Here is a 25,950-nt window from a genome sequence, read left to right as displayed (position 1 = left end):
AGTGGGTAAATCAATACCCCAGCAGCCCTTCTGCCATCTGTGGAGTTTCTGGAGCAGACGGGTTATTTATAGAAACTTGTTTGCACAAAGCCAATATTTACCTGTCGGTGCTGTCAAAATTTGCAATCCATCTTTGCTGTTACCCTGCTGGTTTTCATGTCAATAGTGGAATTTTCCAAAGAAAATACTGTAATGTTTCACCCCCTCAAACGTTCCCTTCATGCAAGGGTCGGTTACGTTAATTGTGGCAGCAGGAATGCATCTGGCTTCCATGGGGCCTTGGGGATGCTCCAGAATGCCGGAAAGCTAAAGTGATGTCAAATCTAAAGAGCCCATTTCTCTGTCTTGTTCCAGCAGCAGAAGCATGGCATTTCCCTGCCAAGGCCAAGCTGAGATTTAATACTACAAAAAAACAATCATCCCCACCCCCCAAAACAACCAAAAGGTTTCCTTTTTGAAAATTTGGCTGCTGCTGTTACTGTTGTAAACATAGCCATTATTTTCAAGCAGGGGAGAAGTTTTAACATAAAATTTCAGTGTATTTGACTTTAAAAGCAAACTAAAATTCTACAGCTAAGTCCTAGGAATGAAATGCGTGGGTGATCTCAAGCCTGGCTCCTTACAGGCTGATATTTACATCATCAATCTACAGGCATGTCCAAAGGAGATGAGAAGGAGGAACTAATCTCTCGTTTCTGTCCCAGTTTCTTCAGGTCAGAGGCTGGGCTGCACTGACAGGATGGCACAAGGTAGTGGGACTGGCTTCTGCCAGTACCTTTGGGTGGCTACTTACGTGCTGTCACCCCTAGGACTATTCTCACAGAGCTTCCAATGGTCAATCTTCTGAAAATAAGACTTCATCCGTCATCAGAGTTAAAGTCATATTGAAAATGGCAATCAAACCCAGCACCATAAACCTTCAACATTTTCCATTTCAACTAATGCAAGTGTGTAACTGCTGCCACAAATCACTGAGAGGCTCAGGGTTCAAAGCCAGCTCCTGAGAGCATCTTGGGTTCAACTCTGAATGAGCTCTTACGAGTTCAGCACTCTGCCACATGACTGGCTAGCAACCTTATGTATCTTGCAAGCTCAGAGGACAGGGGTGAAGAAAGCAGGTCAGGGCTTAAAGCAGGAACAGTTGAACCCTTTTTTCAGTAAGTGGTTTAAAGAACAAGGATCAAATCATTCTGTCAGATGAGGAATGTATCTGTGATTTGTACAGCAAATACCAATGGAAGTAGGACACTCCTTAAATACATGCCAATCTAGGAGCCATCTAAATGGTGAGGGGAACAGGAGAATATGGACACTGAGGAGCAGCAGAAAGTCTTTTAGATTTACTTTTGTTTGTTTTAATATTAATTACTAAGCCCTATGAGTTAAAAAGCTTCCTAGCCCTTGGCTAGGAAACAAAGTAAAGCCAGAAAATGGAACAAGGAAATTTCTCACTCTTGTTTTCCCCACTGAGACTCACTAAAGGGATCCTCTTTATATAATGGGGTTTCAGATGTTTTTTGAATATTGTTAAAAGAGCATGTCAAAGCCACAACAAAGTAATTCCTCTTCTTCGGTAAGATCTACAAACTCCCTCTAGGGTAAGTATTAGGGACCCTGCAGGAAAACTCCTTGTTAGACAAATGGAACTACAGATGTGACTTTCATCTGGTGTGCAAAGCAAGAATGTTACATACAAGGCAGTGATACCCAATTGTGAAAAGTAAATTGTGAAAAGTGGCTGAGTTTTAACTCAGCAACTCCTAAATAAAAAACAAAGTCCGGGGGGGCTTGTTTTTTATCTTTTTTTTTTTGTGGGGGGGCAGTGGGAGGGCTTCAGGGAGGCATTTTCTGGTCTTGTCTCCTGCACATGGAGTCCATTTTTATTTTTTATGACTGACAACAAAAATGTTGAGAGCTCATTAGGCTCAGGATCTCACAGGATCAATCTACTGATGATAAAAAAATCTTGTCATATGTACACTACATCCAAAACTGCCTAATTCCATGACAATTCTTTTTCTTAATACATACATCTGGATCATACTATGGGACCTCTAGGGCTCGAAGTTTTTCTGCACTCAGATCAGTCCATAGCCAGAACATGTTACTTTTAATTCCACTTCATTATTAACCAAGTTTTAAATTACAATATTAATGCTTCTATTGTACTTCGCCAGATCTGGTCTGGCTACCAATGTGCTATTGCTCTGTGTTGACCAGATAAATGTTTGCAAAAAGCAAACAGTACCCCTATCCCAAGACTTTGCTGGTGAAGTCATGGCTCATCTGTTGAGTTTGACAGAGGTCATAGCAATAAGAACACTCCGTAAAAAGAAGAGAAACCTCATGGAAATAATACTGAGAAAATACAGACTGAGTTTAAGTACTGGACTGGAGCTTGACATGTGCATGGATACCCAGAAATTCTGCTTAAATGCAGGTGGCACAATAGTACCAATTTGCCACACTTGAATAAAGCAGAGTTAAAAACCTGGCAAGGAATATACTCTGGATACTACCTAGAGGTAGTAAAATACCAAAAAAACCCCCACAATTGAAAGAAGGCTATTCCTTTAATTTATGCACTGTGTTAACATTTAGGTTGCATATATCTGATTTTTGACTGCATAGGTGCCTTGGTACGACCGTGGACACATAAGTTAATCCTTCCATGTGCTCATTCTCCTTTTATCTTTCTCCCTGACACTTGAAGACTGGCCACTGCTACAGTGATACAGATAGAATTAATATCTTTTGTGCACACTGATGGGTCTTGCTCAAACACTAAAGAGTTTAAACCAATGCCACTTTGAGCCAGGAAAACAAGATCCAGCAGGGGCACTGAAAATATTGGATATATTTGATTTCCTCTGAATTACCCAAGATCTTAATCTAAGAAATGTTGTTTTCAGATACGAAACTATTTCATTTAAGCAATGAAATCCTGAGATAAGCAGTCCCATTGATCTATACTAGGGCACATTATACAGGCCACTTAAGTTTTTTATGTAGATCTACATGGCTCAAAGAGCACTGGGAAATGCTACGTCCTGAAGCTTGCAAGGGCCGGTGGAATACAACTTTAATGGTCTCATCTCCTTTAATGTCTGTTACGGAGTTCCAGGGTTGGGAACTGGATGACCCAAGTGATCCTTTTTGGTTCAATGTTCAATAGTTTTTCTTTTCTTGTGCCTACTTTAAAAGAAAAAAAGGAAAAAGGCTGATTGCAGCCTTCAGCATACTTATGTGATTAGGGTAATGAGGAAGAGACCATTTTATAAAGCAGTTTACAGATTGTCTTTCAAATTTCAGAATGCAGCTGCTTTCAGCCTCCCAGCTGTCAAAGAGGGGACTCCTCATCCTAAGTACTCTGCTTAATCTGGGGACTTCTCAATCAGACACAGCTGAAGTAGTGCCATGATTATAGGCCTTGGTCAAGTGTCGCAATACAAGATGATTTATATTTAATCAGCATTCTCTAGAATCACTGCAAAACAAATCCAACACAACTACAGACCTTGAAGGAAGTCTTTCTTAGCCCACCACTCTTCCTTTGTCTGCAAATACCGTCTTGACAGATGGTAACCAAGTAATCAAACATTTACAGCAGCAAAGCACCAGCACAGAGGTTGGCCATCAGGAACCCCATCGGTATGTGTTGAACAGCTCCTGTATATTACTTTTGGTGTTCACAGGTTTGATCAAAAAGAAAAGTTAAGCCTTTCTCAGATTTTAGTACAATGGTGCTCTCAATACTTCTGGCAATTTCAAAGTTGTCAGAAGCCATCCATTGTTGTTCATGACAAAAAACCCCGTGTTTCTGCTGTTACTGAACACCAAAATGAAATGCTTATGCTAAGACAGATGTGCCAAGGCTCCTGATTTGTGAAGGAATAAACTAATATACACAGGCTATTTTAAATCCCAGCTTAAACCCCAATACACAGACAACTTAGAGGATTAAAGAAGAAAAGGGGGAGGGGGAGGGTGGATTTGGCTGGCTCCACCTAGCTTTCATGGCACTGAGGCAAAGAAGCTAAATGGTTTCTTGCTCTGCTCTCATGAGGGCAGCTTCTCTCTCTCTCTCTCTCAAAGCTATTTTGCTTTTGATGCCTCACAGCAAAGCACCAGCCTCTGCTTGGCCACTATGTGATACCTGCACACTGGCATGACAGCAAGAGGAATGTGGGAATAAAAGATAAGGAAGGCAGAAAAGTGTGCCAAAGGAAGAAAAGAAAGAGGAAAGTTACTGCAGTCAAAATTCTCAGAACAATGGGGTGACTTTGGACCAGATTCCAACCCGTCTCTCACACTGGATAAAGCCAGATTTTGGCCCCAAAACTGGTACTGATTGTGGGCAGCGATGTATTTCAGTGTTAAGAGAAAAACACCTGTTTTGAAAACTTTTAAGAATCTTAATACATAGAACTGGAAAAGGCATTTCAGTCTATCTACCCTAGACCAAATTCCAGATGACCACCTGATTTAATGCTTTGCTTTCACCTCCAGCAAATGAGACTCCATTCTGCTGGCCAAATGCCAGGTATACCTATGGTTCCAGAAACATCAGCCACGAGCACCAGAACAGCCTGTAGGAAATGAAATTATGCCTCACATCATAAATGTTGGCCACATCAGCTCTATCAGAAGATGCACTTCTTTGCTCACAAACATGATCAAGGTCATCAAGTTCCCCTCATTAGCAGCATTTTCCACTCTGTCTCTGCATAGGCATGGATATGCTGAGAGAGCCCAGGCACTGGAACCTCCTTTATTCTGTGAAGGAGAGCATATAAGCCTGGGGAATGGAGAGGGTGTTTTTATTAATCTAACATAAACAAAACTGCCTGAAAATATAGTGCAGAACAGAGGCTCGGCCTTCTGTAGGTCATACCCAAGGGCTACACTTGTACCCAGGGGCAACTTCATTATCCTCAGCTGAGCTGCACAAGGGATTTATTTAACACTCAGAAAAAGGGTCAAGAGAAACTGGGAGAGGAGCAGAACAACACATTAATAAGAGCTACAAGGATGCATGTTCAGAGAGTTCAGTTCAAATTCCTCCTTTCAGTTACTGTTCTTAGTGCAAACGGGTACATATAGTAACATTATAATTTCTATTCTGCTCCCTCTGCTGTTGTCAGAGTCGCTTCTTTTATTATGTATTCTCAAATGGCTTCTAATTTAAATAATTTATATTCTCAAAACCCATAACATCTGATTAAGTATGCCAAGAATTGTTCACCTGTCTTCTTGAATTTTTTCTTCTGCTTTCTTTTAACAAATTCTTAAAACGTATCTGTAAACCAGAGAACATTTTATTATTATTATTATTATTATTTTATGAAGCTGCTTTCTGTTTTCTAGCTAACTGTTTCAGCTGTGGGCTGCAAGCAGCGTTCCTATTCCAAAAAGAGAATGCTGTCAGGTTCTAAATGTGACTGTGTACCTTAGGTGCAAAATTGTGCAATAGCCCTCTATTGCATTAGCTGCCACTATCAGGCTAGAAAAAGAAAAAAAGGGGTGAAGAGGCAAAGTATTAACAGCAGAAACATCCTAGGACTCAGCATGTTCTTATACTCATGGTACATTTTTGGTAGCCTATTGTTACCTTTTCAATCTTTTCTTCCTTGAAGATGTTTGCTACTTGGCCAACACAGTGAAGATTCTACTTTATCTTTTCTTTATTTTGATGGACTAAAGCATCCTAATGTAACTGGAAACACTGGAAAACATAAATGATGAAGGATTTAATAAAATATCTTCTCCAACCTCGGCATTTGTAGAAACAACATGGAAAAGGCCTCCGTAATGGGCACTTAATTGAAGATGACCTACCTACTGCCTCCAAAACAATTAATTTGTCCTGTTCTCTCTCCCTTTTGCCCTTCCTCCCATTTTCTTAAGGATTGCCTCATTCCTCCCTCCCCAAAAAGCAAATGGCAAGTACTGGTCTAATCTAAACCTTAACAGTGCCCAGCTATTGCATATAGTGTCTTTTCACACATGCTATTCAGTATACATAAATATCACATTTTAGCTCTTCCACAACCAAATTTGGCTCTAACACTGATACATTTTGAGTTTTCAAGAAAGACAGCCCTCATCCTGACCCAGTGAACCAGAAATCATTTTAACTGAACATCAAGCTTAGCACATAGCTGCAGTTATTCCTGCTTCTCTGCAAAACCACTTTTGTTAAAGGAAATTTCACATCTCCTTTAAGAAACTAGAATCTTGACGCGTTAACTTCAGAAATCTGTTGGCAAATAAAAGGGGTTTACAGCTGTAAACTTTATGGCAGGCCCTCTGCAAGGAAGCCTTGATGGTACAGGTTCAAGTCTATTTTTGCTTGCTCTGAACCACAGCATTGAATCCTCACTATATTTTATATGTGCAACATCCCATAAACTCAGAATGGTATTACTGCTCGCATGTGTCAGAGGTGGAAAGCCAGGTAGTCAGAGTGAAGTTCTTGGTTCAAGGTGGCACAACAAATCTGTGGTGGATGGAGGAACTGAGGCAGACTGTGTCAGCCTGACTCAGCCACCAACTGCACCATGAGACAGTGCTTGGTCCTTTGCTGCTTCTCAGAGATAGCATGCTTGCCAAACAGAAAGAATACCTTCTCATCTAAGGTTGGTCTTGGTATTTCCATTCTGGATATGGCATGGATGTTCTCTCTTCCCTTCACAATGCAGACTGCCAGCTACAACAAATCTTGGCTTACAGTTCTGCTCTTCCCACTGTTCATTCTTCTTTACCCATAAACACTGCAAGGACTTGGACAGCCTGCTTTCCTCTCTTGGATTTTATGGAGTATTTTCTGGCCATCATTCTGCTCTGATTACTCTCAGAGCAGCTTCGATTTACCCTTCCTGGACTTTAGAGATGAGTCCCTTTACTAGTTCTCCTGGTTTTAAGTAAGTATTGTAAAGATCTCCAGAAGAGGTGACCTTTTTGCCACCCTACATGATAGAAAAGAGCAGCAGTTATGAATGTTAAATTAGCATTTATCTAACAGGTAGCTAGATATCACCTGTCTGCAGCTTAGTCCTATGTTAACCTTTGTGAGTAACTTTTGGCAGAAGACCAATTTGGCCAAAGTAGAAAATATTATGCCTCTCTAAGACCAAGCTGGAACAAACCCAAGTGCCCACTGGTGTCAGTGAAAAACTACTGGATGGCATCTATAAACATCTACAGTTTAACTTCTGATGCTAACACCATTAAAAACAGGAGCACTGATTTTAAAGCATCATCCAGGTATTTATGCTTCTAAATTTAATTATCTTAGGAATTATTTTCTAAAATAAAACTGAGGGGTATATAACGTGAAATTATTTATTATTTTAAAAGAGAACCACTTAATCCTGAAGGGTCATTAACAGCATTTGGGTTGGAGGGTGTGTTTTACACTGTGATACAGCTAAGAACTGGCTCCCCTAATAGCAATCTAGAACATGCAGGGTAGGATAGTTACACTGAAGGTATCACAGCCAGCTCATGCTGGTATTTCAATGAAATTTTTGATGGTTACTGTGAGGTAATTTCTCATATGAACCCTGTAGCAAGTTAGGCTTTACTAAAGCAAAGCACTCAGGGAAACTGGACTGCCAGATAAGTAAGCAAAGTGAACAGCCTGTACAGAAAAGTTCTTTTTCTAAATGCTAACTGAAGTTTTGGGATTCCTAAGCAGGAATAATTTTCATCATTATTGCAATAAGGCCATCCTTAAAAGACCCAGAGAAGAATGACATCAAAGCATTACACTGAAACTAACTACTAGACTGGCCAAACTCATTTAAAAGAAGATCCAACAATACTTTATTCGCTGCTAGGTTAAGCTACTTCTTATTTAAAAACCAGAAAGTTCAGTGTGGCTCTTGATGAGACCAACCCAAGTGACTGCAGGGGTTCTGGATTATCATGCTTAGAAATCTGCGGTTAAGGATCCTGAACTACCACAGGATTAAGGGCAGAGCAGACAGAATCTCATTTAAATGATCAAATGCTGCTTGCAAACACACAGAGGTTAATCTTTCTCTCTATCAAATCTGTAAATATGCATTTAACAGTAGAAATCATCTCTTTTCCCCTTTTTCAAACTCATACCAAAAACATTTTAATGGATAAAATACTTTTAGAACTCTACTCTTCTTCAAGACTGACACCTGCAAGAAAATAACTGGAATAACTGGAATGGTAGGTAACAACTTAAGGCTGTTGCACAGCCTTGTTTCACTTACATATTTGTCAGTATGATATACGTATTAATTCATCTACTTTTTAAAAAAGCAAAAACAAAAAACCCAACAACAAAACAAACAAACAAACCAAACCAAAACACCAAAACCCAAAAAGAAACAGAACAAAACCTAGCAACACAGAGGTCTTCATGTTCTGCAGAAACAGATTTCCAGTGAATTGTATTAGTAAGAAGTCCTCTGGGACTACAGGGCAAACCAAAAGATCAGGTATTTGTAGATTATTTATAACATCTCTATACACAAAGCAAACAATTTTTCTTCTTACATCAGCCACACCAAGCATCCTGGCTATATCCTCCTACTTCATAAAACTGCATTTTCTATAATTTCTTATAATTGGATACTTGCATAATAGTGTCATATTAAACCAAACAAACAACTCCCCCCAAAAAAAAAGCTCTGGTCCCCAAGACCAGGGGACCCAGCTGTCCTGAGAAACTTCATCTACTTTTCAAAGTAGCTTGAATCATGTTCCAATAGCATATGCATATTGGAGTAATCCCACTGAAATCCATAAAATGGCTCCTGTGACTAGTTCTGCTTAACACAACAGAGAACTACTGTATTTTTTTATAAAGCAACCTGTTCCTAGATAGAAATTAAATGCACTTTGGTTAATTATATCTTTTTTTTCCCTCACGAACACAGAAAAAAAATGAAGTAACAGTAAACTAAATTGCTAAAGCTGTTACTAAGACATTGTTTTTAATATCTACAATAATGTAGCAGCCTCCTTACTGGCCATTATGTGAAGACTTGTGCCAGTCCACTGCAGGGTTAAAACAGATACAAAATGTTACAGCCAGAATTAAAGAGCTAAGCATTCACAGGAAGGCTTGATTATCAACCTGTCATGATCTAAAACACACACTTCTACTTCTGCTGAGTCAATGTGGTTTTAAAAATAGTGGATTTTTTTTTTTTTTTTAAAAGACTCCCTATATCTTTAAGGCTGTTAGGGTTAGCATGGACTATTTTTAGGCATCAATGAAAAGGAGTAAGTCCTATTCTGCTCTCCTACTGCCTGCTGCAGGTAAAAGGAGCTTGCAGGTTTTCAGCAAAATCTCTGCCATCTCTTGTCAAAACTGGGACTATCAACAAGGGACAACTGCACAGCAGCAAGACAAATCAGTGCTATTACAGAATGACTTGGAATGATGAAACAATTTGATTGACGGTACTCTTGAACTGTTGCAGCCAACTCGGCTAGAAGTATTTTCTCTTCCCTTCTCCCTGCATCCTGAGAGCAAAGCAAGTAAAAAGCTGTTATGCCTGGTGGAACAAACATTTGCTTTTATAAATCAGTAATCAAAATTGTGACTGACTCACACAGAGCTCTTTGACATCCTTCATTTCCTTTAGGAGGAAGTGCCCTTTGACAGACTTCAAGGTACAATTTGACCACTTCACTCCATAAGAAAGACAACCCCTTGAATTCCTGGGACCAGCCTGAAACTGATGGGAGTTTTAGCAGCTGTTTCAATACAGCTAAGGTTTTGCCTTCTGCATTGGTGCTCCTTTCAGGCAGCTCCTGAGTTTGTACCCTAAGCATAATGTTCACATAAGCAACAAACACTGCTGAGGCAACTGGAATTGCAAAGCAGGACTGCTTTGCTCTGCATCAAAACTGCCCCAAAACCTACTGCATTCACTTTTCATGGGTGTGCTGTGGCACTGGCCACAGGAAGATGCTCCAAATGGGCTGTGGCATCAGAAATCCACAATACCCTGGTTAGATTACATGGTTTGCAAACACTAATGATGCAGTGGCAACGGTGAGGAAATCTGAGCAAGGGCATGACATGAAAGGATCTGGATTCAGTTCCAGGTGTCTACCTGTGCAAGAGTCATGATGAAATGTGCACATTTCTTTAAAATCACAAGAACTACACCCTGTGGTTATATTTTGGCAGCACACTCTTGCAAACTGCAACAACCTCTAGGATTTTGGAGCTATAAAGCCTTTAAATCATAACTCAGGCAAACTTCTGAAACAAGCAGCAACCAAGTCCTGGTGTTTAAGTTTAAAATAATGTAATTAGCTGTGAGGCTTTCCTATACTTTTCACATTACAAATCTGTTGTGTATCTCTCTGACTGAAAAATCAAATTTCATTCAATTACCAACACCCAACAGTTAAGATAATTAGAAAGGAGACTATTTCCTTCTTGGTTGAAGCCTGACAGCAAAGTGCTTTATAATAATAATAATAAAAAAACCTGATGACACGCATCCAGCAATTGTTTGTCTTAACAAATCAATGATAAATGCTAATGCTCAGATCTGTAGGCCTGAAACACTCCACCAAATATATTCTTGGTTAGAAGTTTCTAGCTTATACCTTAAATATATATAAAAAATTCAAAGCCTTGAATTTCACTTGGCTAGAACCTTTAGCAGTGAAAAACGTTACTGGGATTGGTGCATAGTTCCATCAGGAGTAGAAGCCCAGGACTTTTGAGTGATGGAAATCCTGCATATAAAGGTGGGCTGATCTATAATTTCATGCATGAATGAGCAGAACCTAATTTTGAGATTCACTTGTACCTTTTCTGTACCATTAAAAATGAGGATAATTCCACCTGCAATTAAGACATTCTAAGCATAACCTCAAAATATTCTGTTGCTGTTTGAGTTAGGGTGGTAATCTGAACAGAAGATTTTTAAAGGTAAGTTGGGAAGCGAGACCAAATAATTTTATTTGTGAAAGAACTGGGTATAGACTTTCCATTCTTCTATTAAATATTTAACTGGGTTATAATAGCATTTAAAGGCTGGAAAATTCAAGATTAACTATTCACATATAAATACAATCCAACTTCTCATTGCAGTTACAAAGCATCAGAGGTATTTCTAACTCAAGCCCTTGCCTATTTCCTCTATGCACCAAAGCAGCTAGTGGTGTAAAAGCAAGAGGTTTCATGGACATCACGTAGCTCTCTTTGCAGCTGTAGTTGTTTCAAAGCATGACCCCAAGAGCTTGAACAGACAATAGACAATCTCACATCAGGGAGGCTCGCCTCTCTGAAAGCTTCTGTCAGCTAAATGGCTTAATTCTACCCTACAAAGGTGAGTATGGGGAGGGGGAGAGGAACTGGTTCCTTTGTGAAGGCACAGAGAGAGTCAGCAGAGAAGATTGCTTGGTCTATGGTCCTTCACTTCCTTGTGACTTGTGCCACAGGTACATTTTAACCACTTATGTTGAATATAGGGACAGTGAATTAGTCTTCTTGCAGATCAAGGTTCCTCCAGCCACAACACTCCTCAGCATTACACTGAATGACCAGGTACAGAGGCAATAACCTTGTGTCAGTGACAAATACTGAGACCAAACCCTCTTCCCTTGGAGGGGGTTCAGGGCAGCAGCTCCAGCACATTCTGGCAGATCCCAGACAGCTGAAAGCAGTGGATTGCTGTGCTGAGGTAAGGACACAACACAGCAAAATGCACACTTTGACTCCATTGTGCCTTATGCCCACGATCTGTCTCCATGGAGGACAAACAAGGTCTGCAAAGCCACTCTGCTCCTTTCACACAGGATAGCAGGAAACACAAGTGGATGAACAGAGATGCATTTCTCACTCTGCAGATACTTTCCAGGAGAGCCATGGCAGTCCTTCAGTAAGTATTCACTGGAGCTGGCATAAATCTAGGACAATTTGCACCTTAGCCAGAGAAGGGTGGGAACTGGGAAAGACAGTACACCTTAATGAGGGGCTCCAAAGGTGGCATAAAATAACACCATCCTTTGCAGTGGCTTCTGTTAGGCACAAGGCAGAAAACTCAGTCTGAAGTTAGAACCTTATTAACTTTCATGGCAAAACACTTGCAGAGCTATATTCGTAGGTATTTAGAAAATCTATTTTTGGTTATGTTTTCAAGGTTCTTTAATTATCTTGGTGAGGCTAACAAATAAAGAAACGTTCTGCTGCTTCTGAACAGAAGAGCCGCAGCTAATCCTGAAAGTCTTCCCTGTGTTTCCAAGATCCGTGGGTGAGTGCCTTTTATAAATGTGAACTCATTCAAGCCTTTTCACCAATTCCCCGATTTTTCTTTTTTAATATCCATTTCATTCTCACAGGTGTCAGAACACAGTGACAACTTCGATTTTACTGGAGATAATCATATGTAGGTACATTCTTTTCTTGAAATGCAGACTGGGAGTGGATCCAGAGGTCAAGCCAGAAGGTAACATATATTTGAACACCTCATTTGAAAGAAAATCCTTTTGTGTGGCTTCTAATATGCCTTTGGAAGTGAATCTTGAAACACCTAGCTGTGAAAGCTGCTCTCTGTATCACGATGTTCCCAGTCTTAAGAAAGTTGAAGTTCAAAGGGAAGAGAAGACTAAGAGTTGTGTTTGTAGCTGTGGAGCAAGCACTTTCTTTGCCACATCAAAAGCACTGATAAAAGCAGTCCACCAATTCAGGATAAAAGCATATTACTTGATATATTAATTTGACATTGCACTAGCATTAATACAAAGATGTCCTTTTTCACCCCATTACAAGACCGATGTAGTGCATTTCAGAAGAGTTCAAAATGCCCAGACTACGGCTAATCAATGTCCTAGTTTATACAGAGGCTGTATGTGTCCTCTGAAGTCTTCTCATAGCTTTTTTTGGAACCACAAAACTCTTAAGTAGAGAAACCTGTCAGAAGTTGTGGGAAATCCATAAAAAAAGGAATCCACACCCTGCAGACTTGTCAAAATGGTTCAGATTTACAGCAGTGCATATGGTTCTGCAAGTAACCAACACCAAGGATGCACAATTCAAATAATATTTTCATTTTCAGAGTCAATGTCATGACCCTAACTTCATTGGAACTTTATTTAATTTGGGTAAGGTATGTATGTGGATGATGCTACACTGGGAAGAGTAAGTGTGGAATATGTAAAACTGTCCAGTTACATAGCCTCTAATTCTGGATAAAGATTTTTAAATAGAGTCTTCCTGACACAAAGCAAATCTTTCTTCCTATCATGTTTCTCCTCACAGGGGCATGTCCCTAAGAGGGGCTGTCGTACCTAATGATGGGGTGTGTGTGTCTGTGCACATGTGCTTATTTTTCTTACTTGGGGTAAAGCATCTGGAGTGAAAGAACACAAGGCAAAGCAGAAGGAATTTTGCTCCACTGGAGGAGGGGAGGATGCTCCAGGAGAAGTACCAGTGATAATATCACAAAAGAAAAGGAGTTAGTAAAAAATTCTGCTGTGGCCATCACTGCTGCTGTTTCCAGCTTTCCAAAGGATCAGCAGGTGGGGCAGGATATTAATTTATTGCAGTACTCTAGTTCTCTGGAAGATATCAAGTAAAAATGCAGAAAGACATCTGTAATTACTTGCTCGTAAGAACAGTGAAAAGGTGTGGTTTCTGGTTGTGGCTTTCTTAAGGGAAAAATAAATGAGCACAATAAAAGCAGCATAGGGATAGGGATAGACACACTCCTAGGGGCCTGTGCTGGACTAAACTAATTGCAAATGATAACATACATAGGGCAGTGACACATGATTCCTCTTTACAAGACTACTCCTGAACTCCTGCCAAAACCCCGTCTGTACTCCACTTAGTGTTTCAAGACAATGGAAAAATAATGACAGGCCTGTAAAATCTGCTGGAATTGACAGTTCTCATTGTTCTGAAAACTTTTTGTGACGCACAGGAGTTTTCAGATTAGCACTGCAGAATGTTGAACAAAACGGGTGTCAAGCACATCAATGGGCTTTTCACGATTCACTCGTCTTTGTTTTACTGCTCTTCCATTTTTATTCTGTGCTTGGTGTTGCTTTGTTGTGTGGACTTGTCATTTGAGACGCCTGCATACATGTACTGAACTGGGAGTGAGAGCTTTCTGTGACTTGGCATGATGCTCTGTGTCAGCCAAGTTCTAGCATGGAGTAACTTTTCCGAGAAACGTTGTTTTCCAGACACAGAACCACAGAACTGTTCTCATTTGAGCAGTTAAGTCTCATTTGGAGTTATGACTGCCTGCAATTCATTTAGATGTAAACACCTCAAGCCACCTAAAGAAGAGTATTTGGTTTGTAGTTTGTGTAAAAATTGTACCTACTCACTTGAACAATGGGTTGAAAACAAAAATACAACTGAAGTAAAACTGAAGACTGGTGGCTCTAGCATCTGTTTACCTAGAACATGAACCACAATGTTTTTAGTAAAACTGAAGGAGGGTTAGGATCCAGGGAAAGAATGAAATGTCCAAATTTAGTATTTCTGGATATGTATAAAGCCTCCCTTCTGGATTTCTGCTCTAGCCTTCCAGTATAGATTAGCATATAGGAATTAGGCTTTGTAAGCAGATGAAAGATAACCTCTTAAATTTAATGCCCCTGGAAACCAGTCAAAACCTGTGACATGCCCATTTCACTTGGGTTTTCGATATTACTGCTGCTGAGGAAAACAGAGAGGAAAAATAACCTGCTGTCTTTGTAAAAATCTTGCTCTTCCAAGAAAAATGTAAGCATAAGACTGAAGACCAGATCAATGTCTGGTGGCTTCCTGTGTAAGTCAATGGAGGTATGCCAATTTGGTCTGGCACCAAGTGTTTCAGAAGACACATGAGTCCATCAAACCAAGTGTTTTCCAATGCAACCAATTAAAGCTACCCTGAGATAGCATTTTTCAGCTTCTGCATCCTCCCAACTGTTGCCAGCATGCCACAGCTCTCACGGAAGCCTACTCACTCTGTTGCTGGAACTCTTACAGCCTGGGAATCTGAAATGTCTCTCCCACATAGATCATCCCCAGGCACTAATGACAAGCAACAGTTCTCTGCACCATCAGGTTCAAAATCTAATGCAAGTGTGCCTTTACAACACGAATTTTTGCATCTCAGACACCTCTGTGCTTTGAAGCCCTCAGACAGACTGATCCAGGCACTACTCAAAGCTTAGCAGCTATAGGCTGGCTGTCTCCTTCCCTGTCCCCCTCCTTTTATCTGCTAATGCACAGGGATAGACAAGCAAACAAATCCCTTCAAATAAGGTTATGGGATATATAGGAACTCTGTCAGTCACACAGTATTTGCCTAATGCTAGTGACTAAACTTGAGAGGTTTATGTTGTTTGAACTATATCCCCAGAGCGCTAACAAGAACTAAAACATCATCTTAAGAGTTGCAGTGACCTTAAAAGACCATGTTCTCCTAGGCTTTCACATAATCGATCAGAAAATAAAGCAGAAGGTAGTACGTATAGAATTTAAAAACCCCAAAGATGCAAAAGAGCCTCATTTTGATGCATGCCAAAGGTGTTCAGAATGACCAGCCTGGACACAGGAACAAACCATGTCCAAGTGAGCAAGAGTACAAGCTCTTTTTCAGCTTTTAATGGAATATGTCAGTCCAGATCTAAGCATCCACCTCCAAGATGGGGAGTGCACACTTCTCTTTGCCTAGACTGCTGTACATGATGGGATTTTCAGCTACATCAGTAGCTAAATAAATACAAATGAATGATACAAGCCCCAGGGGAAGGTGACATGGCAGCTAAATATCTGCTTTGTTTTTAAATTTCATTCTTGGCACTTGCATCTGTGCTAAACAAACATAAGTTTTGCAATAAGAGCTAACACCTATTGCTTTTGCACACATTAGGAAAATAATTTTTTTAAGCCCAGTGCATAAGATGCCTGGGGACATCATTTCAATAGAAGGTGACCCAAACATCCCTGGAAAACACAAGGAAAAGTGACTTGCATCCATGTCTTCAGAAAAGGCAACATTTGCTCTTAATGATGGGTCTCCCTGCATTAGTGATACACTGGGTTAAACACTCAGAAGAAGTACACAGAGGGGCTGACTATAACCTCCATCAACAGACACTCTCACAGTATTGATGCATTGAATTCCATGTTCTGTATCTTTCCAACTAATTTTGATCAAGCAGATCATGACAACACCAACAATTCTTTTTGGCATCAACATCTGAGGTGATGTTGATTCCTTTAACTAAAGTGACAAGCTCCATGGACACACCTTCCTTCCACAACTTGCAGGGCACTATCTCCAGAGCAAGGCTGACCAGTTAAGCCGTATACAAAAATCGCACCCTCAGTCTGAGATTCCCAGGCAGCAATGTGACTTCCCAGCAGCTCCCAGCACTGGGAAAGGAAGTTGTGCATTTAGTTCTAAAATGAATACAAGACACCAAAAACGGATCCCTAAAAAGCAGCCAGCTTCATATGATGTTTGCACCTAGTTTGGTTACTATAACATTCCTAATACATATGACTAGCTTAGGCACAGAGTAATAATACAGAAAGTTTTTTCTAAATCTTTTCATTCCTATTTCTGCCCTCTCTCCTATGCATTTTCACAAACCAGATAAAATTACTACAGCCTCTGAGAGGGTTAAGCAGAGTGTCATCCATGAGCTCCATGCAGCAAAGCTCTCCGTCTAACAGCAAATATCTGATAAAACAAACAATGCTGAGCCAAATTCATGGCTGGTGTAACTCAAGTAACCCCAAAGGGGTACAGAGGGACAGATTTGCACCCTCTCCCAACCCCCCTCTTCTAAATATACCATTTCTGTTTTACAGAATCAAAAGCAGAGTCCCAGTAGGCAAAGGAATTAACTTCTAACTCATGCCCCGCAATGGTGAAAAATGAAACTCTCCACACTTCTTATGCACTCATCTCTTTCATCAACAAACAAGAATGTTTTTGAATAATATATTTTTTTTAATGTCTTCTCCAAAGGGGGATTAACCAAAACAGGAAATAAAAATATATATAAAAATAAATAATAATAAAAAAACTAATATAGAGGGCAGGAGAAGCAATGATTCCCTGTGCTGAGCACAGTGATGGATGATGGACAAGTCATGCTTTCTTGGCTCAGCATCTGAATTACTGTTTTACACACCATTGTAATAACCTGCCCGTTACTATAATACTGACACCACAAATGCTAGTGATTACATATGGGCACCTCGGACTTTTGTGCCTGTGATATCCTGCTCCATTGGTTTTGCTTCCCTTTCCAAACACAGAGGCATTCTGAAATGCCTCAGAGAATACAGCATCCTTTCACAGACTAATCTTAATTAGGCTAAACAATCACCCAAGGCAATGCAAGCAGCTAACTAGTTTGTCCAATGCCCAAAACCATTAGGAAGAACATGTCTCGCTACACGCGAAACAAAACTGAGAAATCCTTCCCGTTATTTGCAGTTGCTCCTCATTTGCTTTTTCTGTTCCTCAACATCATTTATTGATCTGTGCCCAGGCTGAAACAGCAGAATAAAGTACAGAGATTTACTTACAGAGATCCCGTAGCTCCATCGTTCCCGATGACAAATTCACCTCCCACACGACAGCAAGCAAATGACTTAATGCTGCCTTTTGCGGGGGGCACAACTCGCGCGAGCAGCAGCTGGTCTCCCACGAAGCTCTCTAACGAAATCCGTCCTCAGCGTAGCCATGGGAGAGGAGCAGACCCCCTCCTTTGCACACCTTTCCCTGCTCTCAGGTCTCCGTGCCGCCGGGGTGAGCGTGTAGCTTTGCTTATGTTGCGGGTACCCGAGGGCCAGTCAGGCTCCCATTGGCACAGCCGGCGGCAGCAGCCAATCACAGCCCGCTCCCGTTTCGGGGAAACTCCTGCCCATTTATTTAGCATCTTGGGAGACCATCTTTCTGAGGAAGAGCGCCGCTCCCCTAGCATCCTACTATGAGGCTGGGGGGGGTGAATGAATAAGCCAGAACTCCCATCTCTGGGTCTCCCCCTCTCCGCCTGCTAGATTTTTCCCAGGGCTCGCTGCTCCCTCGGCAGTGCCGGTGGGACCCGGCCCCGCATCCACCTTGGCGGGGGCTGCGGGGGAGCGCGCCGGAGCTCCACAATTACTCGCTCCATCGCCATGGAAACAGCCTGGATGCAGCAGGCTGGATTTGTGTAGCACATCTGCTGCCAGGCTCATAATCAACTGCAATCTCATCTTTTTTTCCCCCCTGTGTTCTCGCTGCTTATTTGATTGTGAGTTTGCTTTCTCTTTTCATACACGCTGGGAAAGTACACCAGGCAGAGCTGTGCGCATGTTGACTTTCTCCCTGCACAAACACTCCGCGACAGGCACATGTACATGCACAAATGTACACCAGGAGTAATCACTCCTATGCATGCATGATTCTATAGGCTACGGAGGTATGTTCCCAAGGTACACAAATAACACACTTTCCCCATATTTCAAGTGTGAGTAACAGACCAGCACAAAATAAGACTACTATATGGGCTGTCAAAATACTACATCTTGCTTTCCAGTTCCATAAACTGCATCTGTCTAAAATGGGGTCAAAATCTGACACGACTATTATGAAACTTCCTAAGCAATCTGCTGTTTTGCTCATGGGCTTCCAAAATTTGATCTGGCATCCACAGATGGTGACCTGAGTCTTCAGACAACTAATTCTACACTGGATGTTCCCTGTTCTGCCCAGGGCCTGATGAAACATGCCACCAAGAAAACTTCAGGCACAGAGGAGTTGTTACACATGGATATAAATCTCTGTCCTGCCTTCTCCCAGTACAAGAAAGGAGAGATGACTAGATCAGAAGAAGAAAGGAAGCAAGAGTTGAGAGAGATTCATAGGCCAGCAATGAAGTCAGCAAAGGGGCTAGGCTGTTGGGGGTAATTTCTGGCTTCTCCTCAGACTTTCTCCAAGACACCTGAAACAAATCTTTCATTCTTTCTATGCTTCTGCAGTTACTGAAACTGCAAAATGGGGAGAATACCCAAACACATCAATTTATATTACAAATATAAGCCCAGACAGACTACAAGACACTAACATACTATTATAATGGTGTTAAAAGAAAAATTTCAGATGGGAAAAGGCTGATGCATTCCTTTTTAATGAATACTTACTTTCATCTATTTAATAAAAAGAATAAAAAACTAAGGCCTTTCTGAAAAAAAACAACCTTCCTGTATTGCTCTGATGACAGAAATCCACTACATTAGCCATTGTAAATAGCAGCAGCTTAAAATGCATCATGACAGCCTTGCAGGTAGATACCCAGATCTCTTTGTACACTAAGCACTAGTCCTTGTGAAATGTCTTCTACTTGGGCCTAATCCAGAGTCCACAAAGGTCTTAGAAGCCCATTGGTTTAGCGATCAAGTGCAAGGTCAAGAACAGAGAGTTACACCAGGAGATCTAGCATTTCAGGGCACCTGTCACTCATCACCATTTTTGACAGAGAAAGGAGCTTTTAAGACAGATGTATCTTTAATGGCTCAGGATGCCATAAGAATTCACTTCTTGCAATGCTCAATTTCTTCCAGCTTTTTTTTTTCTTTAGAGCAGCACCACCTCCTACTTCCTGCAGCACCATTACTATAATAATGACCCTGAGCTTGCAGGCTTTTGCAGTCACTCTTTTAGTTCTCAAACACTGAATTCTAGAAAGATGTTCAATGTGCATTTTAGGGGAAGGGGAGGGGGGCTAATTAAAAAGCCTAGATTTACTGACTGGACTTGAGGGAAAAAAAATAATGCATCCTTTTTCATCCCTCTTCCACCCTTCCTTTCACATAAATCACACAGGGGAGAGGGTGGTATGAAGTTGTGGTGCATACCCCATCATTTGCTTGTGAATGATGAAGCAGCTCAGCAGTTCCAGCATTCATTTTGCTAGCTGTTAGTGTCATGTCTTATGGACTGGAAGTGTTGTCAATATGTAGAGCTTAAAATAGTCAGACAAACCATAAACACATAAAATGCTACTGGAAAATGAAAAACAACTGTCACACTTCTACTGGGTCTCTATAATGAATTAGTTTTTTAAGCCAATATTAAATTGGAGAGCTTCCTTGTCAAATGATTGGTCCTTTCTGTTGTACAATACAGAGTTCACAGAGTTCAAAACTCTTCATTAGGCTGTGCTTTATTAAACAATGCATTGCTGTAAGCAACTGGAATAATTCTTAGAGCAACTTTGAACTATCTGGAGAAACCTTCCCTTGACCAATTTTCCAAAACTCTTCGTCTGCGTTTCACCCACTGACTGCATCCCCGATTAAGGCAATCAGTCAAGAACTCACAAGGCCCATTTTTCTTCCATAGGAAAGGGCAAGAAGTGACAGAGGCCTCTGCTTCTGATGGAAGATGTTAACTTAACTTTATGAAACTTCACCCTTTGTCATTTTTCCTTAATAATCTCCCCTACAAATTGCATTTATTTTCCTCCCAATGTTGTGGTTAAGTTTTCAGTTGCTAGTGATGCAAGGAGTGGGGTTAGCAAAACCTCCACCTTGGACTTCCAGAAAGCAGACTTTGGCCTGTTCAGGACACTTGTTGAGAAACCCTTGGGAGAGAGTCCTGAAAGGCAAAGGGGTCCAGGAAGGCTGGACACTCTTCAAGACAGAAATCTTAAAGGCCCAGAAGCAGGCTGTCCTCGTGTGTCACAAGATTAAAGGATAGGGAAGACGGCCGGCCAGGCTGAACAGGGAGCTTTTGCTGGGACTTAGGAAAAAAAGGAGGGTTTACCACCTTTGGAAGAAGGGACAGGCAACTCAAGAGGAGTACAGAGATCTCGTTAGGTCATACAGAGAGAATATTAGGAAGGCAAAAGCCCTGCTGAAGCTCAGCTTATTCAACGTAGAAGTTGAGGACAGAGAGCAGAACAACCACCCCCTAATCCAGGAAGAAGTAGTTAATGATCTGCTTCTGCACCTGGACACTCTCAAGTCTATGGGACAAGACAGGACTGAGGGAGCTGGTGGGGGAGCTCGCTAAGCCTCTCTCCGTCATTTAACAAAAATCCTGGTCAACAGGGGAGGTCCCAGATGACTGGAGGCTGGCTAATGTGATGCCCATCTACAAGAAGGGCTGAAAGGAGGATCCAGGGAACTGCAGGCCTGTCAGCCTGACCTCGGTACTGGGGAAGATCATGAAGAGGTTCATCTTGAGTAAGCTCACATGACAAGTGCAGAGCAACCAGGGGCTCAGGGCCAGCCAGCATGGGTTTATGAAAGGCAGGTCTTGCCTGACCAACCTGATCTCTTTCTATGACCATATGACCCAACTTTTGGATGAGGGGAATGCTGTGGACATTCTCTACCTGGGCTTTGGTAAGGACTTTGACATGGTCTCCCATAGCATTCTCCTGGAGAAGCTGGCGAATCATGGCATAAACAAGGGTACTCTTCACTGGGTAAAAAACTGGATGGATGGCCGGGCCCAGAGAGTTGTGGTAAACAGGGTAAAATCTAGTTGGTGGTGGGTCACCAGTGGTGTTCCCCAGGGCTCACTTTTGGGGTCAGTTTTATTCAATATCTTCATCAATGATCTGGATGAGGGAATTGAGTGCACCATGGGTGGGAGTGTTGATCTGCTTGAGGGTAAGAAGGTTCTGTAGAGGCTGGATCAATGGGCCAAGGCCAATTCTAAGACGTTCAATACAGCCAAGTGTTGGGGGCCCTGTATTTCGGTCACAACAACCCCATGTAACACTACAGGCTTGGGGAAGAGCGGCTGGAAAGCTGCCCAGCAGAAAAGGACTTGGGGCTGCTTGTTGACAGTCAGCTTAACATGAGCTAACAGTGTGCTCAGGTGGCCAAGAAGGCTAACAGCACCAGGAATAGTGTGGCCAGCAGGAGTAGGGAGGTGACTGTGCCCCATACTCAGTACTGGTGAGGTCACACCTTGAGTGCTGTGTTCAATTCTGGGCCCTTCACTGTAAGAAGGACATTGAGGTGCTGGAGCATGTCCAGAGAAGAGCTACCAAGCTGGTGAAGGGTCTACAGAACAAGTCACATGACAAACAGCTGAGGGAACTGGGCATGTTTAGTTTGAAAATGAGGCTGAGGGGAGACCTCACTGCCCTAATGATGACTCTGTGATTCTGTGTGAGAATAAACAGATTAAGGATTTTGCTGCACTCCAAAGCAGGACCGAGCACCTAAGAAAGCTTAGTAAGGAAGATAAAAAATTCAAGGCCACAAAAATCCAAGCCATTTCAAAGCAACATGATAAAAAAAAAAAAAAAGAAAAGTGAAAAATCTTCTAAGACAGCAGGATAAAATGATGTTGTCTAACCAAAAGGACCAAAGATTTCCAGGAAAGCTTCACACCGAGGCTGCTACTTGCCAATCTGACAGCAGCTCTTGGCAGTACTCTTTCATGGGCTAAGACCTGTTTGTGTGGGAGCTGAGGAACAATCAATGGTGATATGATGCTTACTCATCCTTCTAGATCATGGGGTTTACTTTTTTTAGCCTAGATACCTACATGGGGAAGATGGATAACCTACTAAGACTTCCCAAGTTACAGACTTGCTGGTGGGCTCTCAGTGACTCGTCATCCAGTGCCATATTCTGCCAATTCTCAGTAAAGTTTCCTTCCTTTTGAAATGTGCATTTGTAGAAGCAGTTGATTTGTACCAGGAACAGCCCATCCTATTAATTTATTTTAGAAATACCTACAGATTTCCCTTCCACATCTGTATTCTTGAAGCAACAATTAGAACCTAGGCTGTAGATAATACAAACAAGTATTTCAGAGACTTTCAAAGACACATTTCACATTTGGTTTTCTTCAAATCCTAATATCAGAAAACCTTATGCCCTACTCCTTATTTCAAGGAAGTAGGTTTGGGTTTTTTTGTTTGTTTCTTTTTCTAATATTACTGCATCTAAAAGAAGCTTTTGGAGAGCAACACATAAACACAAATTAAAATTAAAATGCTGGGCCACAGCACAAAGAGATACCTGTCCTTTTTGCCACTTAAGACAGCGTTACTAGAAACCACAGAGCTTATCTGACTAGGAACACCCAGTGATATATAAGCTGCTGAAAACACTGTCAGGAACACAGCTTTGCAAATCAGATTAGACATGACCTTCAGAGGTGATCTACTACCATAGATCCCAGGAAGGTCTATATGAATTACAAAACCATGGAACCCTTCATTCTGCAAAGCATGGACAGATTTGATTTCCACCATCCAAGCACCAATGTGCTTATTCAATATTCACGACCTTCTCCTTCACTTCGAGTACAAGGATCATTCAAGTTTCTTCCTGCACCACCAGGCAAACTGCCCAACTTCTAAGGATGCACCAGTATGTTAAAAGCCTTCAAGAGGCAGGGAGATGCATTGAAGAAAATCTCCACTCACCTTATACAAATGAAATTGGAGTTTTATTGAGTTTCATACAACAGTCTTGGACATAGACAACAGCAGTCTGGATGATGACTATCTAGAGGTGTTGAATTGGCAATCCTTCATCTCCTCTGACAACCGAAGCTCTTCAGCTAAGCTGAAGACAACCTACAAACAACCCTGAAATTGGCTACGGGAAGCGACATGAATATTTCTCAGTTTTCTTATTGCTAAACAACTACACATAGTCTGGGTGGTGAAAGAAGAGTTCCTAGTCTAGACAGCATGACTGTAGGCTCCATTTCCACCTCCGATTTTAACTCCAAGAAGATTCTAAAATGCCTCATGTTTAATGCAGAACCAAAATACCCCTATCTTAAAAACAAAACAAAACCAAACAACCAACCAAAAAATGAACAAAAAATAAATAAGAAAGCCACCACAAACACACATAAGAAACGTGGTGTAAAAACAGGAAGAAAGAGAAACTGGGTTGCTAACAGAAAGACTATTGTGTCACAGTGAATATATGTGAAGTGGGATAGATTTTGATACATGTACACAAATAAAAGGAAAGTATTTCTAACCTCCACACTGGGAACAGAAGAGCCCTCTCTGACAAATAATCTCATGATGTTTGGGTTTGAAGGCAGTGTCATATACAATCATAGTTAGTTTGTCTTTGTATAGCTATCATATAAAAAAATCCCGTAAAATACACAAGCCCCTGCAGCTGTTTGCAACCTTTAAGTCTTGCCATTTCAAACACACACAGCAGTCATATAGCATGAGGGAGCACAGAATAATTTCAAATCAATTATTAGAAATCCAGACAGTAGACAGAAAAAAGTTTCACAGCACATACTGTTGTCCTCAAGATTTTTTACATAGTGCTCTTAAATACACAGCTGCAAGGGCCACAGAAAACACCTTGTGAGTTTTACAACCTTATATGAGCACTACATGCCTAATCTATCACATATTCATCATCTGCGACTGGAGTTAGGACTTCCCTGCTCCCTCCTTTGCCCACTTTGTTGAAATGCATATCATAATTTTGTATCAAAATCCCTTTGCAACACACTGAGAGAATCTTCAGTCATGCCATTTTAACCTCAGTTCTCTCATTCACTCACTTGGTTTTGAGCACATATAGCCAGGACAGAACAAATTCCAATCACTGCAGCACTGAACCTGCAATATTCTACTTTTTGCTACTTCTCCAACTCATGTTTTGCACAGACTTCCAAACAAGCAACACAAGCTGGATTTATCTGCAACCTAAACAGTCTGAGACGTCCCTTTAATGCTTAGTCTTCATAGGATGGGAACTGAGGAATGTACATTGTACTGTTAACACTGCTGAAACGGATTATGCCATATGCATATTTGGTCTTGCCTCTCAACATGCATACAAGCTCCCCTCCATCTTAGGTATTAGTGCATTGCAGTTTTCTTCTAGAAGATACAAATTAATACAGTACTTAATCATATGAAATGGAAACATTTCTGCTTTTAACAAAACTAAAGAACAATAGGAGGGACAAAATAAAAGAAAAATTCATCTGTCTCAGGTATCTGAACTTTAATGCTGTCATGGTTCACCATTTAAATAATGATGCACAATTGTTTTTATATGTTAATTACATAAGTAGGTACGTAGGAACCACTTAAACAGGAGATTATTTACCCCATAGCCTGTAGAAGTCCATGTGTCAGCACATCTGCTGCACAGGAAGATTAAATCTGTTCACACAAAATTCATGCTCTCTCTTGCTAATGGCAAAGAGGTTAGCAGTGTGTGACCTGAAGCAGGGGCTTTGGGTTTTGTCAACAGGCCCTTAAGACTAGCACAATGGATGATGCTAGCAAACATCTCTGGGTTTCTAAAAGTCCTTTATTTACTTACGTAGGCATTCTGGAAAAAAGAAATGGGAGTTTTATTCAGGAGAGTTTTCTACATGTATGTGTCAATTTCAAAATATTCTATCCTGTGTTATTTAAGAGTAGCAATCAGACATACAGCAGCCTTTGGACAAACTGTATTAGTGTGATTATGCACCTTTACAACCAGAACGACAGCGCTGGTCAATGATGTTTATAAAGAGTGTACTCAAAACAGCTCTATTACAGAGTCATCCTTGCTTTGGTTCACCTTCCCAGCTGCTGTTGAAGGACCTTCACACCATTACTTTAATAGCTGTTAATGGGGACCTATCCACCACTTATCACATTCATTTCATGCTGCTTTCACATGACAGGCTGACAAGTAAGGGTACATGTCAGAAAGCTCTGGAGTTGCAGAAAGCAATTGTCAAGTCCACAGTCAAGGAAAAGAACAGAAAACATGATTCTAATCTCCAGGTCCAGCAAGTGCATAACAAACTTTCTTGAGAAGAGCAAGCTCTGTCTGCTTCCACCTCACACAGGCCTGAAAGTCAAATAAATGCTCACATAAGTGCAATGGAATGTAAGGGCTGTTTACCACATAGTTATTTTTTTGCAAGTAAACTTTAATAGGAACAATTTACCAAGTGGACACTTAGCTTTAGCTAG

The 25,950-nt window shown here is 41.1% G+C and overlaps 1 protein-coding gene across 5 annotated transcripts in view; it reads right to left on the bottom strand.

Annotated features, from left to right (window-relative positions):
* The window catches only part of ELMO1 (engulfment and cell motility 1), a 310,135-nt gene that overhangs the window by 66,074 nt on the left and 218,111 nt on the right, over window positions 1-25,950 (bottom strand). Inside the window, exon 1 of one of the 5 annotated variants that reach the window (XM_051610351.1) lies at window positions 17,558-17,814. The exons of the other annotated variants lie outside the window; for them this stretch is intronic. The gene's annotated coding sequence lies outside the window, so the exon portion shown is untranslated. Of the gene's footprint in view, window positions 1-17,557; window positions 17,815-25,950 lie in introns of those variants that run through there. 5 annotated transcript variants of the gene reach the window in all.

This window comes from Apus apus, chromosome 2, assembly GCF_020740795.1.
Source record: "Apus apus isolate bApuApu2 chromosome 2, bApuApu2.pri.cur, whole genome shotgun sequence".
In the NCBI taxonomy this organism is placed as follows: domain Eukaryota; kingdom Metazoa; phylum Chordata; class Aves; order Apodiformes; family Apodidae; genus Apus; species Apus apus.
The sequence above is the reverse complement of the archived record's forward strand: the minus strand, read 5'-3'. Positions and strand labels throughout refer to the sequence as shown.